The 23,762-nt window shown below is 38.9% G+C and overlaps 1 protein-coding gene across 1 annotated transcript in view; it reads right to left on the bottom strand.

Annotated features, from left to right (window-relative positions):
- The window catches only part of LOC124612343 (LITAF domain-containing protein), a 59,718-nt gene extending 57,036 nt beyond the window's left edge, over window positions 1-2,682 (bottom strand). The window contains exon 1 of the mRNA XM_047140497.1: window positions 2,534-2,682. The gene's annotated coding sequence lies outside the window, so the exon portion shown is untranslated. The remainder of the gene's footprint in view (window positions 1-2,533) is intronic.
- Between the last annotated feature and the right edge of the window lie 21,080 nt (window positions 2,683-23,762).

Here is a 23,762-nt window from a genome sequence, read left to right as displayed (position 1 = left end):
TACCATCGCAGTACTGTTGGCTGAAATACGTTCCTGAAGATACAAACATTACAATTTGAAGCACAGAAACAGAAAGTGGGTAAAAGCCTCACAGTACTGGATTTTCTAATGAAAACTTCAGTAGAAAATGTGGGAAAATGATGAGAAGTGGAGTTACAGGATCTGACTGCAAAACGAAACTTCACTTTCTATTTATTAAATATGAACCTAAATTCTATAAGTAACAGTTTCATAGTGATGTCAAAATGTGATAACTGCAGCAGCTTATCAAATAAAGATAACCTAAATTGCAATGACTGGTAAGTGTCAAATTTTGTAGCAGAAACAACTGTAGTAAAACATTTTAGTTCACACCCACATAGGGAAATACGGAAGCGTCCGATCCCACCCGTCTGCTTTGACCCATGACGTCACAAATATGACGGAAACAAAAACACACACACACACACACACACACACACACACACACACACACACACACACACACACACACACACACTTTCCACAAGAAGCCTAATGACACTAACGGGACAAGCGCGGGAAATGGGGTGTTTTGGGTGGGTGGCAAACTAAATATAAACAAATTTAGACGCCTTGTATAGCTACAACATGTAAGTGAAGACAGCCATGCATGAATACCCACCCACCTCCCCAGGGGTCGTAACCCCTGCAACCCATAGAAGATAAAGATGCTTCAGTAGCTGATTAGTGTTTTTTGTCTTTTAAAAAAAAAAAAAATCTCACGGGATAGAACGAACAGATCAGAAAAGTAAATAAAACAAGATAAAACAGAACTGGAGACTGCCACACTCAAACTAAACTCCGCGCCGTCATGACGTCACACACGACAACACCCTTACGTCACGGGTCAAAGCCGACGTGTTGGATCGGACGCTTCTGTCGACCCCCACATAGTACATTTAAATGACTAAAGACTTAGAAAATATTAGCGACCACTCTTGACAGTTTTCCCTTCTACTTTCATGACAGTAAAGTCTCCTCCTTCAATGTTTTAACGTTTTGAACACTACTTGTTAACAAGTCAGTATCAGAGAAATCAATGTAGTGGACATCACCACCACCTTGAGAGTTGCTGTCACTCTCTTCCATTTGACCGAAGAATTTGATTGGATGTGTGCTTTTTTGGTAACTGCTTTGATCTTCTGTCTTTTGCTACTGCATCTAACTGTTGTTTGACAGGTGTACTGGTAAGGACAGTTGATTTTCGTTTCTTTCTACGTCTTGCTGTTTTCCTAGCACCTGTCTTTACCAGTACACCAGTCAAACAACAGTTAGGTGCAGTAGCAAAAGACAGAATATCAAAGCAGTTAAAAAAGCATACATTCAATGAAATAAACCCTTCAGTCAAATGCCAAATACTGAAAGAGAGCAACAGCAACTCTCAAGATGCTGATAATGTCCACTACATTGATTTCCTCCAATACTGACTTGTGCACAAGTGGTGATGAAAATGTTGAAATGGTGAAGAAGGGGAATGTAGTCACATTTACACAAGATGTGTAATTATTGTTTGCAGATCTCATCTGATGCCTAATATTCTCCACACTGCCATCTGCAGGTTTGTTAATATCTGCTGCCAGTGAGTCACTGGCTGTTTCTTACTGAAATTGTAGAGGTGTCCGTTGCATATGATAAAAAAAATCTTTTTCAGTAAGTATGTTTTAACTGGAAGGTTCAATATCACTAACGCTAAAGCCTTTCAAGATATTGGACACAGTAGAAGCCAAAGAATATGCTACCCCTACAAGACTGCAATGTCTTATACAGTAATTCTGGGGGCATTAGGTGTTCCTATGATCATCATATTCTTTCATCAGCAGCTTGCTAGTGTTAACTGAACCGGTCCATTTTAACCCAAATTTTTTGGTCCATAATTAGCCCCACCTTCACTTTATCAAAAACCTTCAAAATAATGGGAAAATAGTTCCTTGTACAGCTTATATTTCACAGAGTATAATAAAGCAATAAACACTCAATTTAACCCACAAAAACAAAATGGTATACTATTGGTAATTAAAATTTTAATGTCATTTCTTATATATGGGGAAAAAATTACACATTTTAATGTATATCTGCGAATGCAGCTAACTTACAGCAGCCATGTAAATTCAAATTGTACTTCCAACCTAAGCAAACAACTTTATAGTACGAAAACAATTTTCCCTCTTGAATTGTTAATTTTGTGATAGTCCAATTAACACTGCGGTTTATTTAACCCCAATCTACCCTGCATCTCAACTGCACTAAAAATTAGATGCTGTGTACATTTGATGGCAAGTATTCTGTAAGGATGCATCTCAATGATTTTACCACAAGTAATCGTGTTATTCGCCCAAGAAGCAACAGCTGTGGAATCATAAAGTCTCGTTTAATTTACTATCAGTTTTACACAGTTATTTGTGCTTACAAGATTTTCGTTAACACAGGCATAAACATAAAAACCTAAAGGTATGTACACCGTGTTCCTAAAGAAGCTTCAGATACAAATTATTCGTAGCATGTAACAGCATACCGTTGTTTACAAGTCTCCGTATAGTTACGCCCCAAAAACACTTTGAACCCCTCTCCACTGTTATTAATGTGCCCTGTCCTCAATTATTCCTGCTCAGAGATAGAGTAACACGTGTACATTACAATAAGGTCTTTGCTTATTTGCTGTCGTCATACTTCATGTTTTATATTATTTTGTAAGGGCAATTTACACTGGCTGTCACGTCATTTCAAAGCATTCCACAATGCATTTCAAACATGATTTCAAATGACGGCATTCACACACGCAACGAAGGGATTATCAAGTCATGTCACGTTACGTCAAGTCAATGGCTTCTCGGGAAGATAGTTTTGACGCTGTCATCGTTTGCTAACAAAGGGAGCTAACCTATTTTCACCACGCTCACACGTAATCCCTAGGTGTGGATTTTGCGCTTTTGTGTCTAATTAATATTTATTCTATTATTATGCTTTGTTTTCGTGTCAAACTGCAGTTGTTCCTAGTCGACTTTTATCTGTTCTTCCAAAACCGAGGTCAGATAGGTGAAATCGAAAAATTATTTAAGTTTTATAATAAAAGAACAGAGCTAATACCACACTGTATATAAATAAGAACATAAGCTGGTGAAGCAGTAATCATTAAATAACATTTTAAGTGAAAAAGTCAGCTCTAATGAAGGAGAAAAAATAGTCATTTGTGACGTTATTAGTTACGTAAAAAAAGTATATAACAGCCCAACGAAAACGGCAATGCTTGACAATTGTTAAATATGGCTGGGAATTGGATATATGTCCTAATCTCCTTCTGTCCCTCTTTTTGCCCATCTCTTCCCTAACCTTCTCTTTGTCCATTTCCTCCTCTCCCGACCTCCCCACCCCTCTCTGTCGATAACCGCCTTCCCCTATCTCCCTCCATTCCCTCCTACCTTTCTCTCTTTCCGTTTCTTCCTTCCCCTCTGCCTATCTCCTCTTCCACCCTTTCTCTGACATTGAGTTCTGTTTACTGTTATTTCACCAAAACTCTGGTTGGGAGTTCAGTTCCCTAATAATGGAAAGGGGAAATGGGTGGCGTAATTGGTATGTGAAATCCAGTTGCTGGATCTGTGAGGATAGTACCATCAATGATAGTATTTTGCCTAGTTTTAATCTCTGAATGCCTAGGATCACAATGATTTGATGATCCAGGTTCCATAGTAGTAATCTAATCATAAGCCAATAAGCCATATTAACTACTTTCCTATTTTCTGTTAAAACTAACTGCAAGGAAGAAAGCAAAACAGCACATTGTTGCATATACAATTTTTGTTTCAAATTATATTCAAGGATAAAGAATATATTTGACGCAAACCATTTTGTAATAGTTTAAATGTCCTGCTGTCATACTCAAAACTGACTGTGAAAATGTTAACAAAACTGCACATTTTGACATACAGCTTTTCTTCCTTACAGTTAGTTTTAACAGAAAAGCTGGAAATTGTTGTTTAAAACATATTTAGCCTGTGTCAGTATGAATATTTATTAGAGCAATGTGCAAAAATTGAAGTAAATTGGTCAAGCACTTTTCGAGATTTTTGCTAACATCGTTTCCACTTTATGTAAAAATATGGTGTAAATTGATACAGAACATGTGGTGTCACCACCAGACACCATACTTGCTAGGTGGTAGCCTTTAAATCGGCCGCGGTCCGTTAGTATACGTCGGACCCACATGTCGGCACTATCAGTGATTGCAGACCGAGCGCCGCCACGCGGCAGGTCTAGTCTAGAGAGACTCCCTAGCACTCGCCCCAGTTGGACCAGGGGGGTGAAACTCATATAGGGATTTCCGGTAACACGACGTTGGTTTGGTCCCAGGCCACTTGGAGCGCTGCAAGTTTAGCAATTTATAGTCTCGTGTTCCTATTGGATGACGTAGTCTTCCATAATTGTTTTGATATCGTAGCAACATGATCGTGATTTTTCGTTTAAATTGCAGTGTAAGTATGTTGCTATTATTCTGCTTAATTTTTGGATGCATTCGTAATATTTGATGGTGTGATGATTCAGTATTTACTTTTTTACTTTTGTTTCATATAAAACACGAGGTTGTATCATCACATTACGTTCTGTGGACTCTTGTATATTTGTTCCTACAAAGAAATACAATTTCCGTTGCTCAGTTTACTTAAAGGGTAAGTATATTTCTTATTTCTGTTAATATTTCCTTGTATTTCATAGAGAATCCCATGCTAGCAGCTTTTGACATAGTTTGTATTCAACTTTCCGAATCCTGTAATGGAATATAATTCTGGCTTTGATTCATCTTCCTTTTTGCCATGAAGTACTCTTAGTGACATAATAAGTATCATTTATTGTGCCGTTTACTACATACCAAATATTGGACGTGTTACAATTGATTCGTAATGCCTTGAGTGTGTTCTATTTCCCGTTTTCGACAGCAAATATTCTGTACAGTACATAACACTCTATCCATGTAAAAAGTGTTTGTTGCTGTTATATCGACAAAGGTTGTGTTCTCACATAAGACATTTGTTTCGAATTCACACAAAGCAGGTCCTTCAAGCAGTTGAACATTTACATGTATTATTGTGGCAATATCCAATGCAGTAGAAATCTTCTCGCACTTTAATGCTCAACACAATGTAATACAGATTTACAGCTGTAACTGTTACTGATAATGTACAGTTGAATTTGGTATCTACCATGGTATCTAGATGCTGGAATATACTGAAATGGTACAATAAGCAGTGTTTCTACCGCCTGATAGCACTGTTTAGCACTGTTTAACGAAGTAGTGTTGAATATAGATTATAGTGCAACTACACTCACACAGTTATATATAGAGTGATGTAGAAATGAGAATTTGTTTCGTTTTTTCACTATTTTGTAGCAATAACACATCAGATTACAAGCCATGATAGCAGTTATCAATACTTCAGTACAGGATAGCTGCATTTAGACATAAGCTAATATGATTTTTGATAGTGAAATTAATTTCACATTAAGTTTTCTTTAACATTAATCAATGTAAACCATACCTGATCTTTTTTCTCGTTCCTAATTTTTGGTTTGAATAACATTTCAGACACATGAGGATGGATCATACAGGAAGAGAAGAATCCAGTTTGAGATTGAAATTGAAATACTCGTGCAAGTTCCTGGATGCAGGAGTAGTTATTAAGTAAAAATAAATTCCAAACACAAGAATAAACATTTCTATAAATTTCCAGCTGCATCAAAAAGTGAGACTTTAAAGAAGTGGAAATTGATCTGTAATATAGATGAAGGTGTCAACTGTAGTTATTATTATGTGTGTGAGGATCATTTTTATGAAGCAGATTTTGTGAACTTTACTAGACACAGGCTAAATCCTGGTGTTATACCAAAGCACATGGAATTGGTGTTGTATCATCCTCCCCCCACCCATCTGTGTTACACTGGTGGTGGTTGTGGCGGTTTCACCACATCGGGTGCAAATATAAGTGTGCACAAGACAGGTCACAATGCAAAATCTACAGTAATACAACGAAGCAGTCCCCCTTTACAGAGCACAGATGATGGTGAGTACAGCTTTTTATCCTCACCTGTTTATGATGTTGAAAGTAGTGCAGGTGTAATGGGATCTGGCGTTTCTAAACGTGATTTAACTCCAAGAAAACACAAAATGTATAAATTGCGTAGAATTACAGTTTCCAGAGTGTGTAAATTGAAAAAACAGCTACAGGATGAGAGGAATAAATTGAAAATTCTAAAAGAGTTGTATGATAACAGGAAATTTTAGTTAATTGAAGAAGGGTTGAATGATGTGACTAAAACTTTTATTAATAGTCAGTTAAGAAATGCCAATATTCAGCCCACAGCAGTACGGTGGTCTATACAAGATAAGGCATTTGCTTTATCTCTTTATAAGGCTTTATCTATTTATTTGGCCACATACTTCTCCCTTCCATCTGTCAGGCTGCTCAAGGGAGTGCTTTCCCACATACTATTTGATACAGGACTTAATCCAGCTTTATTAAACTTTTAAGCAAGGGAAGTAAGTAATATGCGTGAAAATGACAAGTATTGCGCTCTACTTTTTGATGAAATGTCTCTGGATGATGGTATGTACTATGATGCACACAAACAGCTAATCTATGGGTATCAGGACTTGGGTCATTTAGGACGTTCACCTGTAGCTGCTAGTCAAGCATTGGTTTTTATGCTGAAAGGCATTCACAGAACTTGGAAACAAGTTGTAGCATATTACTTTACTGCAACCACTTTCCACTACACCCATTTGAAATCACTCATTGTTCACATCATAAGTGAACTACAGAATATTGGGTTCAAAGTGGTTTGTACTGTATGTGACCAGAATGCAACAAACCAAAAGGCCCTTAAGCAACTGTGTGAAGCAAATTTGTTGAAGCCCAGTATATTTCATTTTGTTGTCAATAATCAACCAATTGTTACCATTTGTGATGTACCACATCTGCTCAAAAACATTAGAAATGCTTTGATAGATAATAAAATTCAATTTGAACCTCACAAAGCAGCAAAGTTTGAGTACATCAGTACAGTGTTCTTTTTGGATAAAAAAAGGTTCAAAACTTTGCCCAAATTAAAAGCACAACACTTTAACTTTTCTGATTCCCATGTCAAAATGAAGGTAAAAGTTGCTGCTGCACAAATGAGCCGTACTGTTGCAGCTGCAATTGAAACATATGTTTCTACTCACAGAATACCATCTGAAGCTATACACACAGCTGAGTTTGTGGAAAAGGTAGATAATCTCTTTGATTCACTCAAAAGTAATGAGCAATATCCCAGGGATGGAAAACAGTTTAGGTGTGCTTTATCAGAAAATTCGCCACATTTAGAAATGTGGTATAGCATATTGAGGGAAATAGGCAGCTGGCAAATAATAGATTTAAAAACGGGAAGAAACAAAACTAGTATGTTTAGCTTCATAAAAGGTTGGCAGATTACATTACCGTCTATTATTTGCTTGTGGAAGACCTTGAAAGTGGTTGGCTTTAAGTACTTAAATTTAAAGGCGTTCAATCAAGATGCTTTAGAAAATTTCTTTTGTTGTATAAGACAACATGGTATTGCTAATACAAACCCAACTTGTTTTCAGTTTGTACAAGCTCTGAAGACTTGTGTTGTCAATCATAAGACTTTGCCTTTCAAAGCCATGAGTGTAAGTAACTGTGAAAATGATGATTACACTCCCTTGAGCAGTTTGTGTCACTTTTTGGCAGCTAGTGGTAGGAGTGAACATTTAAGTGAATGTGAGATGAAAGACACTGATACACCTGAGCAAATTTATTCTTACTCAGATGGTATCATCGAGTCTGTAGAAGATCAACAATCGTTAGCCTATGTAGCAGGCTATGTACTAAAAGCCATAGATGTACCAGATGATTGTGAAACATGTAATACCAGTCTCTACTCCTCTGTCGTGACTGAAAATCATTTGTTTACCTCATTTAAAGAGAATAGTGAGGAGCATTCTCATTTGAAATATGCAAGTGAAAGAGTCATGATTTTCCTAAGAGCACTAAATGATCAGCTGTGGTTACACAACAAAACTAGATGATAATTTAAAAAAAAACATTTGTTCTGTCTCATACAACAATTTGTAATAAACATGATATTGAAGAGAGACTTCTAAAGACAAGTATTCCATTTATAATATACAAGTATGTGAAAAAAAAGAAATTTACAAACAAGAGGAAATTGTGTATGCAACAACTTAAAAAGAAGTTCAAATCATGTTAAAAGACTTTGTATTATGTTTATTATGTGTACAATGAGAGTAAGCTCCCTATACATATACAAATGTTCTTGTATCAAAATCATGCCTTTGACTTGTTATGACAAAATCTGGTAATTCAGCAGGCACATAACTTAACACTTTCTAGATGTCCTGATTGGATTCTAAAAGTATAATGAATAAAGTGCTGTCAAGCGGAATTTGTGTTAATTTTCAGTAGTGTACCAATCAGTGTTTTCAAAGAGGAAGTAAATAAATAAAAATGTTAAAAATAAATGTACCAGTGTCTTCTTTCATTATTTAAACATGATGGGTGTTGCCAAAATAACAGCCTTTTTGGGGAAAAAAGAAAAAAAATGTTGTGTTGCAGTTCATTTTATTTGTATGTCTCATTGGCAAAAACAATTTGGCTACATTCGTCTACCTGCTCTGCTCCCAATTTGTTTTTCAGTTTTGTAAAGTAGTATTTTGTGTGTTTCATAAATTTATTTGAACTGTGCAGAAGTTCAATTTCAGATGACTGAATATCCATAAATAACAATCAACAGAATAAATAATAAATCGGATTTTGTAGACATTACAGTACATCCTTGGTTTGTAGCACAGATTTTTTTGTAAATGACCTCTTGGTTATCCATTAGCTGTGTAGTTATTTATTTGTGTAACCTACTATTCCACTTTCGATCATGTGAGTGGACGTAATGTGCTTTAGGATATGTGGATACGTAAAAATCATTTATATATGCATGCAATGTCAGATGATTTTTGTCTGCCATGTGCTAAAGCTCGTTTATTTCCACATGATAATGGCCACATGGCCAAAATCGCAATATTGAGTTTTACAAAAAAATTTCACAGTCAAAAGGTGACGTCGTAATTTACGAAAATTTTCACAATGTAAACTGCAGCTATGAGTAGTTAATGTTTGTTTTCGATTGTGATTTCTGTTATATATTACTTTGCAAGATCCAAAAACCTTTATTACTGCACTATGTGGCCCGCATTCAAAGATTAAATGAAAAATATTGTCCTCTAATTCGCGTATTTAGAAATAAACATAAGAGATTTTCGCGCCATATTTTTTTCGTATTGAAGTTCACAGCCAGGCCACAAGTAGCGCTGGTGTCGTTCTGTGTTTCCGTATAATAATGTGGTCTTTGCACTTCTACTATATTGGTGTTCTGTGAGTTGAACAGCCGACTTTGCTAGCGATGGTTCACTGCCTACATACGCTCTCATTTGCCGAGACGACAGTTTAGCATAGCCTTCAGCTACGTTATTTGTTACGACCTAGCTAGGTGCCATATTCAGTTACTATTCTGAACAGATAATATTGTGAATCATGTAGCGTCAAGAGCGACGTTCATCAATAATGAATTAAAGCTAAGTATCAAACTAATTGCTTCCGCTTTCTGAATTCTAATTCCTTGTCATGTTCCAGACCTCACGTCAGTATAGTCCTTCCCTCCTCACGCCAGCCTGCGTGAGCTAAAACGCGTGCATTTCGGCCTCCACTAGTAACACGGTGTTGGCTCTTCTGCCAATACAACAGAACATTTCGGGATGTCTACTATATATACTCCTTATATTTTGTGTAGTTTTCTATTCAAATATAAAAATATGTTGCCTAGTCCATCCAAGTGTTTATTAGAGTATCATGTTTGAAGTACACGATTCACAAACCTTTTGAGAATTTTCTAATAAAGTGTACCTTTATATATTGCTTGTATGTATTTATAAATTATATATAATGAAAAATGCAACCTATATCTGTCCAATTTTTGTGATTTTAATATATATACAAGATGTACAACTTTGTTTCCGCCGTTTTCCGATAGGTGGCGACTGGGGTAAGTAGTGGTCGAAAGAAACAGATCGCAGTCGTCAGGAGTTAGCTTGGACCTCGATCAACATAACCTCATTCAAACAGTAGTCGATTTGCGTTTGCGTCATAAAGTTGTTCTTGATTGAAAATGTCAGTTTACGAGCCTAACTCTCGTCATTTGCGGGAGGTGTTACTGTTTTGTTTCAATATGAAGAAAACAGCAGCTGAGTCTCATCGAATGCTCTCAAGTACGTGTGGTAAGGGCGCTATTAGTGAAAGAACGTGTCGTGAGTGGTTTCAACACTTCAAGAAGGGTGATTTTAACGTCGCAGACCGGCGTAGTGGTGGAAGAAAGAATGTTTTCGAAGGCGCAGAATGGGAGACGTTGCTGAGTGAAGACTCGCGTCCAACTCAAGAAGAATTGGCACAATTAGTGGAAGTGACACAGTAAGCAATTTCAAAACGTCTCAAGGCTATGGGCATGATTTAGAAAGAAGGAACATGAGTCCTGTGTGAGCTGAAACCAAGAGACATTGAACGGCATTTGTGTATTTGTGAACAGTTGCTTCAGAGGCAAAAACGGAAGGGATTTCTGCATCGCATTGTGACTGGGGGCGAAAAATGGGTTCATTACGATAACCCTAAACGCAAAAAATCATGGGGATATCCTGGCCATGCTTCCACGTCGACGGGCCAACCGAATATTCATGGCTCCAACATCATACTCTGCAGTTGGTGGGACCATGAGGTGTTAAAACCAAGTGAAACAATCACAGGTGCTCGTTATCTAACGCAATTAATACGTTTGAGCAGAGCCTTAAAAGACAAACAGCCACAATACAGCGAGAGGCACAATAAAGTGATTTTGCGCCATGACAATGCTCGACCCCACATTGCAAAAGAGGTCAAAACGTACTTGGAAACGTATTATCCAGACAATCCTCCCTCTGACTATCACCTGTTTAGAGCAATGGCACATGGCCTGGCTGATGAACACTTCCAATCTCGTGAAGTCACATATTGGATGGATTCGTGGATCGCTTCAATAGATGAACAATTTTTTCGATGCGGGATTCGTACACGCCCAAAAAGTAGTGGCCAGCGATGGAAAATACTTTGAACGATACATATGAAACCAATTTGTTTCATTAAAGTCTCAAATGTTGGGGAAAAATGCTGGAAGTAAAGTGTGTGTGTGTGTGTGTGTGTGTGTGTGTGTGTGTATGTGTGTGTGTGTGTGTGTGTGTGTGTGTGTGTATCTCTTAAAGTTTATTAGACTATCATGTAAAAATCTGAAGTAAATCAGATGAGAACTTTTTGAGATTTTTGCTAGCAATGTTCCCTATTATATACTACACATACATTTATGTACCATATATATTAAAAATGTGTACAGCTTTTATATGTGGGTGCCCCACCTAAAATTTTCACTGCCAATATCTTTGGAAACACAATAGATTTTGACAAATGGTTTGATGGGTATGAATGTATCGCAGGAGCTCACAAAAGTAAATACTATAAGACATTCTAAACCGTGTGCAAATATTGGTTTCAACACAAACTTATATTTTTTAAATGGATAACCCATATTATTCTATATGCAATCAATAACATGAGAACAGCACTGGTTAGCATCGCAATACGTCAATTACATCCCAAGAAATTGGAATGCAAAGTTGACATGTGAAATGAACGAGATTCATTGCTATTGCACTTTCCATGATGCAAGTGTGACAAGTGCATTGCTCGTGATTGCGATGTGATTGACGTACCATGATGGGACAAGTGCTGTACTTACATATGATTGCTATGTGCAGTGTTAGCATGTGGCCTAGGAAACACTGATGTCCAGTCATCCACAGTGAAAACAAGGACACGGGTTACTCGTACATGCTTTATTGAACTTTTCGACAGTACTACAATGGACATAACTTGCAAGCTTCCTACTTTCGATTGCAATCACGACTTTAATAAAAAGAGGAAAGGTAATGTTAATCAGAACGCTGGGAGGAGTTGTGGTCTCAATAACAATAGATTTATTCATTCTTAACATCTCAAGACAAAAACATAAAAAACGGCTAAAGAAACATTTTTTTATTGGACAAACACTTTCAATGATATGCGGTCTATGGAGAACAAAGTGATCAGCTGGGGATAAATACACAATACTAACCAGAACTAATCTCTTTACCTGACTTCATGCATGTGAATCCATGGTATGGCCCAAAACCTAGGCTATCAATCATCTATACTGTGCTATTACATAAAGAAGAATGTGGCTCCAAATAACAGAGTGCTGAGAAGCATATATTGGAGCCCTACGCTGTAGCAGCGAATACCTTACTCTCCTGGTAGTCAGGGGGACACACCACGATGCTCTTGACGACTGGAGTCATGGACGGCAGCAATCTGTTGTCAGTGGCGCTCGCTCGAAAAATTGTAAGTACGCGGTCTCACTTTCAGCTAATTCGGAACTCAGGTACTTCCCTATGAGCCTCTGAAACCTCGGTGGATTCCAGCGTGCAGGTGGACTCGTTTGCTGGTCTGCCAAACCAATTTGACTCTGTGCCACGACTACGCGTGATGGAATATGCCAAATGTTTAGACGGCTGACTCAAAACACATACATACACCCATGCATCACATGTTGTGTGCGTGATGTTAGAAGCAGTACCTCTGACGGTTCAGATGGTGTCTGGCACAGGCTCTAAGTGGCACACTAGCAAAGGACACAAGTCTCACCGTTTAGGTAAAGACCTGCAGTTCTTTACTAGCGAAGCGCCAGTACAAGGGTGTTCTCTTCTCTTTCTCTCAGCTCTCCTCGCCAGCTCGGTAGCCTAGCACATTTACATCTTAGACTACTCCCACTTTAGCCCAAACCAATCACGAGCTGGAGCGCAGTACTCGAAGCTGGGAGACCGTCCCTTGCTCTGCATACACAGTTTTGAGCAATCAGAGACTTAAAAAATTAATTGGGAGAAAAGGAAAAAAGATTCAGCTTCGCGGCCTCTTTCTCACGCGTTTATGCCGTGTCTTTTGCTAAAAGCATGACCTGGATGGAACCACAGTCCTCCATAAAGAGATCGTTATCTCCCCTGTTGTGTCCATTTCGAACTTTCCAAAGAACGGCTATAAATTCATTAAAAGCCTTGTGCCTTCACAACTATGTTTTGTACCAGAGTCTGGACATCTCGGTTCCACTGACCTGTCCCACTGAAATTCGTAGAAGCACACAGCTGTCTTATCGGCTTCCTGCCTAACAAGGGCCCATCTTCTGCTTTATTGCCAGTCATCAATGCTCTGCTCGTAGCAGTGGCGACTCCCTGGCGCTAGTCAGTCTACCTGGATGTGGCCGCCGACCGACCGGCGCCATCCAACGTATGTGCACAATGAGACCGAGGAGTTGGGCAGTTCACAACGTTTTCACCAAGGTTCCATGAAAAAAATCTCCCTCGGCCCTCAGCCGCCATACGCTTTTAATGCAGTCGTTTAAATTGGCACCCTCTTCCTTTGAATGCAGGTAAAGGTTACCGCTATTCCTTCATTAGAGCGCACAAGCAAAACCGTTAACTACTGCCAACCATTTCATCATATGAGTCAAGTCAGGTTGTATCCAGATATAGCAACCAAGTAATATAGATCAACATTACTAAGAACAGTGTGCAGCATAACACAGTATCAGCAGTGAGAATGCCTTGCAATCTCTCAAACCATCATCCAGAGTATGCTAAGTAAATGGCTGTCCTGGGTCTCACAGAGGGATCCATGCTATCTGTATGTAGTAGAACATCAATTACACAATGGTATGTGCCATGTTCAGGACATGTCACTTAATATCTTTAATGACAGTGACACAATTGAACCATTACAGATGATGCAACACATACATAAATGTACAATAGTACCAACAAAACAAACAAACATCTTCTTCCCAACACACAAAATGTACACTGGTGTGCAATCACATGTCTCACAGCCGAAATGCTGCAACACATGTTCAGAGAGATCGACATTTGCTTGGCAACAGCACTGTGTGTGTCCCATCACAGATCCACTCACAGCTGTCAGTGTTTGTGGTGTCACTGCAGTGCATGCAGCGTTAATGTGGGCTTTCATGTTCGCCATTGTCGTGGGACCTACTGATACACCACATCTTTTACATGTCCTCAGAGAAAAAAGTCCGTGGGGGTGAGGTCCGGCTACAGTGCTGGAAATCCTTGAATGAGACCGGCCTGTCGACGTGGGAATTGTTTTAGAGCCTGCAGTGCCGCCATGGCATTATGCACAGAGCATCCAACATGTTGATACCACATTATTTGATGCAAATGAATGAGTAGGTCTTCCATCAGTCCAGATAAGGTACATCTTAGGAATCGTTCCTACTGTCGCCAATCAATGATTTATGGGCCAATGACGTGGTGTCCTACGATACCACACCATACATTGACACTCCTCTTACGTTGATGTTCAATCTGACGAACCCAGTGTGGGTTTTTTGGTCACCAATAATGCATATTATCTACGTCCCATGGTTTGTAAATGTAGCCTCATTAGTAAACAGTACCCTATGCATAAAGTCAGTCTTGCCACAGAACCCACTGACAGTATTCCAAGTGATTGCGAACATCGTTGCCATGGAAACCTTGCCTTGTGATATAGGTGGTATCTATCCCTGTGCAGAATACGCATCACACTTGTTCGATGGATTCCCATCTGTCTCTCCGTTTCACTAATACTTGCATGAGGGTTTATTGCAGCAGGTATCAGAACAGCTACCTTTGCTACTTCATGTGTTACGCCTCTGCTCCATATCCACATTTGTGGAGACAACAGCCATGTCATGTAAAGCCTTCTAAGAATATTCACGAAGGTAGGATGGGTCAGATGACGTCCGTTAGGGTACCACATATACCTGTGCCACATATGTGCTGTTTTGGTGACATTCTCCACACAGTAATTTCATGGCACCCATTTCCTCATTTCTGAACACCATGTCAGATGCCTAGAACGGATGCACAGGTAAATTATTATCTCGAGTTTGTTCATTTCACTCATCAACTTTGTGTTCCAATTTCTCCGGAAGAAAGTGACATATTGCGATACAACGAAGCCATTGTTGTTGTGATTTCTCATGTTATTGATTGCACAAGGAATACCATGTGATTTCCATTAAAAACATAGGTCTGTGTTGAAACTAACATTTGTGAACAGTTTAGAATGTCTCATAGTATTCACTTTCATGAGCCTCTGCCATACATTCATACCCCTGAAAGCCATTCATAAATTCCATTGTTTTTCCAGAAATATTAGAGATACTGGTATATATATATATATATATATATATATATATATATATATATATATATATATATATATATAGGGTGGTCCATTGATAGTGACCGGTCCAAATATCTCATGAAATAAGCATCAAACGAAAAGACTACAAAGAACGAAACTCGTCTAGTTTTAAGGGGAAAACCAGATGGCACTATGATGGCGCTGCCATAGGTCAAACAGGTATCAACTGCGTTTTTTTAAATAGGAACTCCCATTTTTTATTACGTTTTCGTGTAATGCGTAAAGGAATGTGAATGTTTTGGTTGGACCACTTTTTTCGCTTTGTGAAAGATGGTGCTGTAATAGTCACAAACGTATAAGTACATGGTATCACTTAACATTCTGCCAGTGCGGACAGTATTTGCTTCGTGATACATTATCTAATGCGGAAAAGGTCGATATCGTGTTGATGTATGGCTATTGTGGTCAAAATGTCGAACGGGCAAGTGCTATGAATGATGCTCGGTACCTTGGACAACATACAAGTTTCCGGACCGTTCGCCGGATAGTTACGTTATTTAAGGAAACAGGAAGTGTTCAGCCACATGCGAAACGTCAACCACGACCTCCAACAAATGATGATGTCCAAGTAGGTGTTTAAGCTGCTGTTGCGGCTAATCTGCACATCATTAGCAGACAAATTGCCCGAGAATCAGGAATCTCAAAAACGTCGGTGTTGAGGATGTTACATCAACATCGATTGCACCCGTACCATATTTCTGTGCACCAGGAATTGCATGGCGACGACTTTGAACGTCGTGTACAATTTTCCCACTAGGCACATGAGAAATTATGGTACGATGACAGATTTTTTTGCACGCTTTCTATTTAGCGAAGAAGCGTCATTCACCAACAACGGTAACGTAAACTGGCATTATATGCACTATTGGGCAACGGAAAATCCACGATGGCTGCGACAAGTGGAACATCAGCGACCTTGGCGGGTTAATGTATGGTGCGGCATTATGGGAGGAAGAATAATTTTATCGATGGCAATCTAAATAGTGCAATGTAAGCTGATTTCCTAGGTAATGCTCTACCTATGTTACTACAAGATGTTTCACTGCATGACAGAATGGCGATGTGCTTCCAACATGATGGATGTCTGGCACATAGCTTGCGTGTGGTTGAAGCGTTATTGAATAGCATATTTCATGACAGGTGGATTGGGCGTCGAAGCACCATACTATGGCCCGCACGTTCAGCGGATCTGACGTCGTCGGATTTCTTTCTGTGGGGAAAGTTGAAGGATATTTGCTATCTTGATCCACCGACAACGCCTGACAACATGTGTCAGTGCATTGTCAATGCATGTGCGCACATTGCGGAAGGCGAACTACTCGCTGTTGAGAGGAATGGTGTTACACGTATTGCCAAATGCATTGAGGTTGATGGACATCATTTTGAGCATTTATTGCATTAATGTGGTATTTACAGGTAATCACGCTGTGACAGCTTGCGTTCTCAGAAATGATTAGTTTACATAGGTACATGTATCACATTGGAACAACCGAAATAAAATGTTCAGACGTACCTACATTCTGTATTTTAATTTAAAAAACCTACCTGTTACCAACTGTTCATCTAAAATTGTGAGCCATTTGTTTGTGACTATTACAGCGCCATCTATCACAGAGCGAAAAAAGTTATCCAACTAAAACATTCATATTTCTTTACATACTACACGAATATGTAATAAAAAATAGTGGGTCCTATTTAAAAAAACGCAGTTGACATCCGTTTGATCTATGGCAGCACCATCTAGTGGGCCAACCATAGCGCCATATATATATATATATATATATATATATATATATATATATATATATATATATATATATATATATGTGTGTGTGTGTGTGTGTGTGTGTGTGTGTGTGTGTGTGTGTGTAACCTATATCTGTCCACATATTTATTAGAGTATTTTGTAAAAATTTGAAGTATATTGGTCAAGAACTCTTCGAGATTTTTGGTAACAAACTTCTCTTTATTTAGTAGTATAGTTAAATTACATATATTTAACAACATATAGTCATTGTCTGACCAAATGTTTGTTATTAACAACAGTTCCCTTTTTTATGTCATGTTATATATTTGTATACCACATTTATTAAAAAAATATGTAGTGTGTGTTGGTTGGAGTATTTGTTAAGTTATCACGCAAAAATTCGAAATAAATTGGATAAAAGCTTTTCGAGATTTCTGCTAATAACAATTCGTTTATATAGTAGGTATATATTTATAAACCATATATATATTAAGATATACAGGGTGAGTCACCTAACGTTACCGCTGGATATATTTCGTAAACCACATCAAATACTGACGAACCGATTCCACAGACCGAACGTGAGGAGAGGGGCTAGTGTAATTGGTTAATACAAACCACAAAAAAAACGCACGGAGGTATGTTTTTAACACAAACCTACGTTTTTTTAAATGGAACCACGTTAGTTTTGTTAGCACATCTGAACATATAAACAAATACGCAATCAGTGCCGTTTGTTGCATTGTAAAATGTTAATTACATCCGGAGATATTGTAACCTTAAATTGACTCTTGAGTACCACTCCTCCGCTGTTGGATCGTGTGTATCGGAGAGCACCGAATTACGTAGGGATCCAAAGGGAACGGTCATGGACCTTAGGTACAGAAGAGACTGGAACAGCACATTACGTCCACATGCTAACACCTTTTTATTGGTCTTTTTCACTGATGCACATGTACATTACCATGAGGGGTGAGGTACACGTACACACGTGGTTTCCGTTTTCAATTACGGAGTGGAATAGAGTGTGTCCCGACATGTCAGACCAATAGATGTTCAGTGTGGTGGCCATCATTTACTGCACACAAATGCAATCTCTGGCGTAAGGAATGTCGTACACGCCGCAGTACATCTGGTGTAATGTCGCCGCAGGCTGCCACAATACGTTGTTTCATATCCTCTGGGGTTGTAGGCACATCACGGTACACATTCCCCTTTAACGTACCCCACAGAATAAAGTCCAGAGGTGTAAGATCAGGAGAACGGGCTGGCCAATTTATGCGTCCTCCACGTCCTATGAAACGCCCTTCGAACATCCTGTCTAGGGTCAGCCTAGTGTTAATTGCGGAATGTGCAGGTGCACCATCATGCTGATACCACATTCGTCGACGCGTTTCCAGTGGGACATTTTCGAGCAACGTTGGCAGATCATTCTGTAGAAACGTGATGTATGTTGCAGCTGTTTGGGCCCCTGCAATGAAGTGAGGACCAATGAGGTGGTCGCCAATGATTCCGCACCATACATTTACAGTCCACGGTCGCTGTTGCTCTACCTGTCTGAGCCAGCGAGGATTGTCTACGAACCAGTAATGCATGTTCCGTAGATTCACTGCCCCATGGTTTGTGAAACCCGCTTCATCGGTAAACAGGTAGAACTGCAACGCATTCTCTCTTAATGCCCATTGACATAATTGCACTCGATGATTAAAGTCATCACCATGTAATTGCTGATGTAGCGACACATGAAACTGGCGAAAGCGGTGACGATGCAGTATGCGCATGATACTACTTTGACTCGGTCCACCGGCTCTCGCAATGTCCCATGTACTCATGTGTGGGTTCATGGCAAAAGCATCTAACACACCAACTGCAACCGCTTCTCCTGTGACGGGCCTGTTACGGACCCGTTTGCGTGCTACGACCATACCTGTTGCATACAGTTGGCGGTAGATGTTTTGCAGTGTGCGGCACATTGGATGCTCTCTGTCCGGGTACCGTTCTGCATACACCCTGCAGGCTTCAGCTGCATTTCATCGACACTCACCATAGATGAGTATCATCTCCGCCTTTTCACAGTTCGAATACACCATGGTCACAGTTCCTACAACACTACACTATCACAGACGTCTGGTAACATGGTGTACTACAGTTGGTCTGCGTGCGGAGACGAATGCAGAATAACAATAGCAGCAAGCGCTACATGCGGACACTGCGACAGCTACATCAAACCACAACAGTGCACTACAGCCACACTATTAAACACGGTCGTCATCATAAACATGTCCCTGCAGATGCTGCTCGCCGACCGTGGCCCATGTTTGTTACAACACGCAACTGAACGCTAGCAAATAAATGTCAATGTTTTTAAATGTTGTTTCATTCCTTAGTATTTTACCACACAAAACTGATCAAGAACATACATTATTAACTTTGCTTTTTGCCATTATCAAATTCTATCAGTGTTAGTTTCTCAATACCATACTCCAACATTTTGAGTCATGGATTATGACTCATTTCCTCACTTTCATAATTCAGTACTGGGCTAAGCAAATTGCCTTGATTGCGGGACAGTGTGAATACATCTTGACAAAAAGGTGTTGTGATGTGACATGGCATGAAGACCAGTGTGAACTGGCCTTTACTTGATAGGCTGGATGCTTACCCCTGTTACTTCAGATTCAGGGTCAAAAGAAATTGAGAAGATTGGAATAGGCTAGAGATTATTGAGGCATTTGATTTTAATATAGTACGAACAAAAGAAACAGCTATTATGAGCAGTCATTTTCAAAACATAGTTTGGTTCCTTTGTTTCGCAAATTAAGCTTGTATTCTTATACATACCTATTCACAACAAAAAATTCTCTTCCTAAAATGTACTTAATTTTGCATATCGCCATTCAGTCTTGAAATGAGCGAATTTCTTACATTATTCATTTGGTCTTGCAACATCAAGTAAAGGCATTTGTAATGCCATTGTATCTTAGTACCTAATGATACACCAAACATTAAAGAAATCCACCTAAAGAATCTGCACATCCTAGAAAATTAAAAATGGCAACGAGCTGTGTCAGGAAACCATACTTACAGCTACTTCCAAAAAGAAGTCTTGTTTCCTCTCCATGCAGTCCTGCCATGTTCATAAAGATTAAATTGATGTCAAGTGTATTTCTGCGATTGTCTGGAAGTTCACATTTGCCAACATCCCTGTTGACCCCGCCCCCCCCACCCCCCCGCCCACCAGGTGACAAATAATAGTGTTTCATAGTAGGCGATTTAAGCGATTTTTGAAGAATCTCTTTCCACAGTAAACTTACGTTTCTTGTTTAAGTTTCTGGTTTTATGAATAAATCGAATATTTCAGTGTTATTGACATAGATTAGAGTCTAAGTGGTCATTGTATTTCAAATCTCAATGCATAATATTTAATTCCTTCTCTTATTAGTTAACTGATACTGGTAGCAAAAACATATGACCATTTTATGTTTCATGACATTCAGAACCTCTCTTTCACTGAAATAAGAGGTAGCTGCTAGTCTTCTAGCTGACAGATATTTTTTAATGTCTATCTGAATAGTAACCTTGCCTTACTCATACCCATGTTACCTACAAAAAGTGTGATATATCTGCTGCATCACTAATTGATAACTTGGATAGTAATGACCCTACCACACCTTCCTGAGATTCCATAGAAATTATTCATAGGTCTGTGTATAATTCTCCATTGGGGATAACTTGTTACATTCTGCCTGTCAAGAGCCACTCGATTGAGACATCAACGTTTCTAGATACTATACATACACGTTTCTCTTCCTTAGAAAGTATCCACATGGCTTCAAATCTACATATTTTATAAGCATTGAATCCGTATGGTTACCCCAACTGTGGCTCTTAGGATATGATCTACATCTATACTTTGAAAACCAATAAGGAGTACATGGCAGAGGGTAAGTCCCACAGTACCAGTTATTTGGGTTTTTTCCCATTCCATTTACCTGTCGAGCACAGGGAGAATGATTGCTTAAATACCTCTATGTGTGTTGTAATTAGTCTAACTTTGTCCTCACGAACCCTATGCGAGTGATATGTATCAGCCCACAGCCTTAATTTAAAGTTGGTCTTGAAACTTTGTAAGAAGGCTTTCTGGGGATAGTTTACATCTATCTTCAGGAGTCTGCCAATTCAGTTTCTTCAGCAACCTTTTGACACTCTCCCACACATCAAACAAACCTGTAGCCATTCGTGTTGCCCTTCTCTATATACAGAAAATATCCCCTATTGTTCCTATTTAGTACAGGTCCCACACACGTGAACAGTACTCTAGGATGGGCCACACAAGTGCTTTGCAACTAATCTGCATTTCATTAGTATTCTACCACTAAACTGACGTCTGACACCTGTTTTATTCAAGTCTGGCCTAGTGAGCTGCATTTCATATCCCTATGTAGTGTGTTACACCCAGGGGTTTGTCTTAGTTAGCTGATTCCAACAGTGACTCATTGTTATTATAGTCAAGAAATCCTAAATAACTATTTGTGCAGCTTTTTTCAAACAGTACTTCGTTATAGATGACTACATCACTTACAAAAAGTCTGAGCTTACTGTCAATATTGTCTGCATGGACATTAACGTACACCATGGACAGCAAGGGTCCCAACACACTTCTCTGGTGCACACCCAAAGTTACTTCTACATCTATTGATGATTCTCCATCTAAGATAACTTGCTGCATCCTCCCTACCAAAATATCCTCATTTCAGTCACAGATGTCTCTTGATATGATCGTACTTTTGATAACAAGTGTAGATGTGGCAATGAAATGCTTCCCAGAAATCGAGTAATACTGCTTCTACTTGTCTGCTTTGACCCAAAGCTTTCAATATGACACGTGAGAAAATTGTCAGTTGGGGTCTTTCCGGATTACATGTTGGCTGGCACAGAGGAGGTCATTCTGTTCGAGATATCTCGTCATGTTTAAGCTCAAAATATATTCTAAAACTCTGCAACAAACGATTGTCAAGGATATTGGATGGTATTTATGTGGATGACTTCTGCTGGCCTTCTTGTAGATGGATGTGATCTGCAAATTTCTTCTAACCTTTGGGCACAGTATTTTGTTCAAGGAATCTACGGTGCATTATAGTTAAAAGAGTGGTTAACTCAGTCACAAACTGTGTATAGAATCCTATAGGGTTTCGAGAGGGTCCTGGAGCTTTGATGAGTATTAACGATTTGAGTTATTTCTTGATGTCAGTTACACTGATATCTACTTCACTCATATTTTCAGTGGTACATGAATTAAATTGGGGCAATATTCTTGAGTTTTGCTTTCATCTACATGGCTACTCTGTAAATCACACTTAAATGCCTGGCAGAGGGTTCATCGAATGACCTTCACAGTAATTTTCTGTTATTCCACTCTCTGCATAGAAAAAATAAACATCTACCTCTTTCCTTGCGAGCTCTGATTTCCCTTATTTTATTACAATGATCGTTTCTCCCTTTCAGGTCGGTGTCAACAAAATATTTTCACATTCAGAGGAGGAAGTTTAGGATTGGAATTTCGTGAGAAGACTGCGCCACAGCAAAAAACGCCTTTGTTTTAATGATGTCCACCCCAAATCCTGTATCATGTCTGTGACACTATCTCCCCTATTTCTCGATGATACAAAACGTGACCTTTCTTCTTTGAGCTTTTTCGATGTACTCCATTAATCGTATCTGATAAGGATCCCATACCACACTGCAGTACTCCAAAAGAGGACGGACAAGTGTAGTGCAGGCAAGTGTCTTTAGTAGATCTGTTGCAACTTCAAACTGTTCAGCCAGTAAAACGCCGTTTTTTGTTCGCCTTCCCCATAATATTTTATATGTGTTGTTTCAAATTTCAGTTGTCTGTCGTTGTAATTCCTAGGTATTTAGATGAATTTATGATCCTTAGATTTGATTGATCCATCATGCAACCGAACGAATTTCTTTTTAGCACCCATGTGGATGACCTCACACTTTTCATTATTTGAGATCAGTTACCAATTATCGCACCACAAAAATACCTTTTCTAAATCGTTTTGCAGTTGGTTTGAGCTTCTGATGACTTTACTTGACAATAAACGACAGCATCATCACCAAACAACCTAAGACAGCTCCTCAAATTGCCTTCTAAATCATTTATATCGATAAGGACTAGCAGACGGCCTATAACATTACCTTGGAGAACGCAGAAATCACTTCTGTTTTATCAACGACTTTCCATCAGTTATTACGAACTGCGACCTCTCTGACAGGAAATCACGATTTCACTTGCGTAACTGATACATATTCCATAAGCACACAATTTGATTACAAGCCACTTGTGAGGTACAGTGTTAAAAACCTCCTGGAAATCTAGAAACACTGAATCAGTTTGCATTCCTTTGTCAATAGCACTCGACACTTCATGTGAGTAAAGAGCTAGTTGGGTTTCATAAGAATAATGTTTTCTAAATTCGTGTTGACTATGTGTCAATAGATAGTTCTCTTCGAGGTAATTCATAATGTTTGAACACAACATATGTTCCAAAATC

This window comes from Schistocerca americana, chromosome 4 (genome assembly GCF_021461395.2).
Source record: "Schistocerca americana isolate TAMUIC-IGC-003095 chromosome 4, iqSchAmer2.1, whole genome shotgun sequence".
NCBI classification, from domain to species: domain Eukaryota; kingdom Metazoa; phylum Arthropoda; class Insecta; order Orthoptera; family Acrididae; genus Schistocerca; species Schistocerca americana.
Note: the sequence above shows the minus strand (reverse complement) of the source record. Positions and strands in the feature narration are given on the sequence as shown.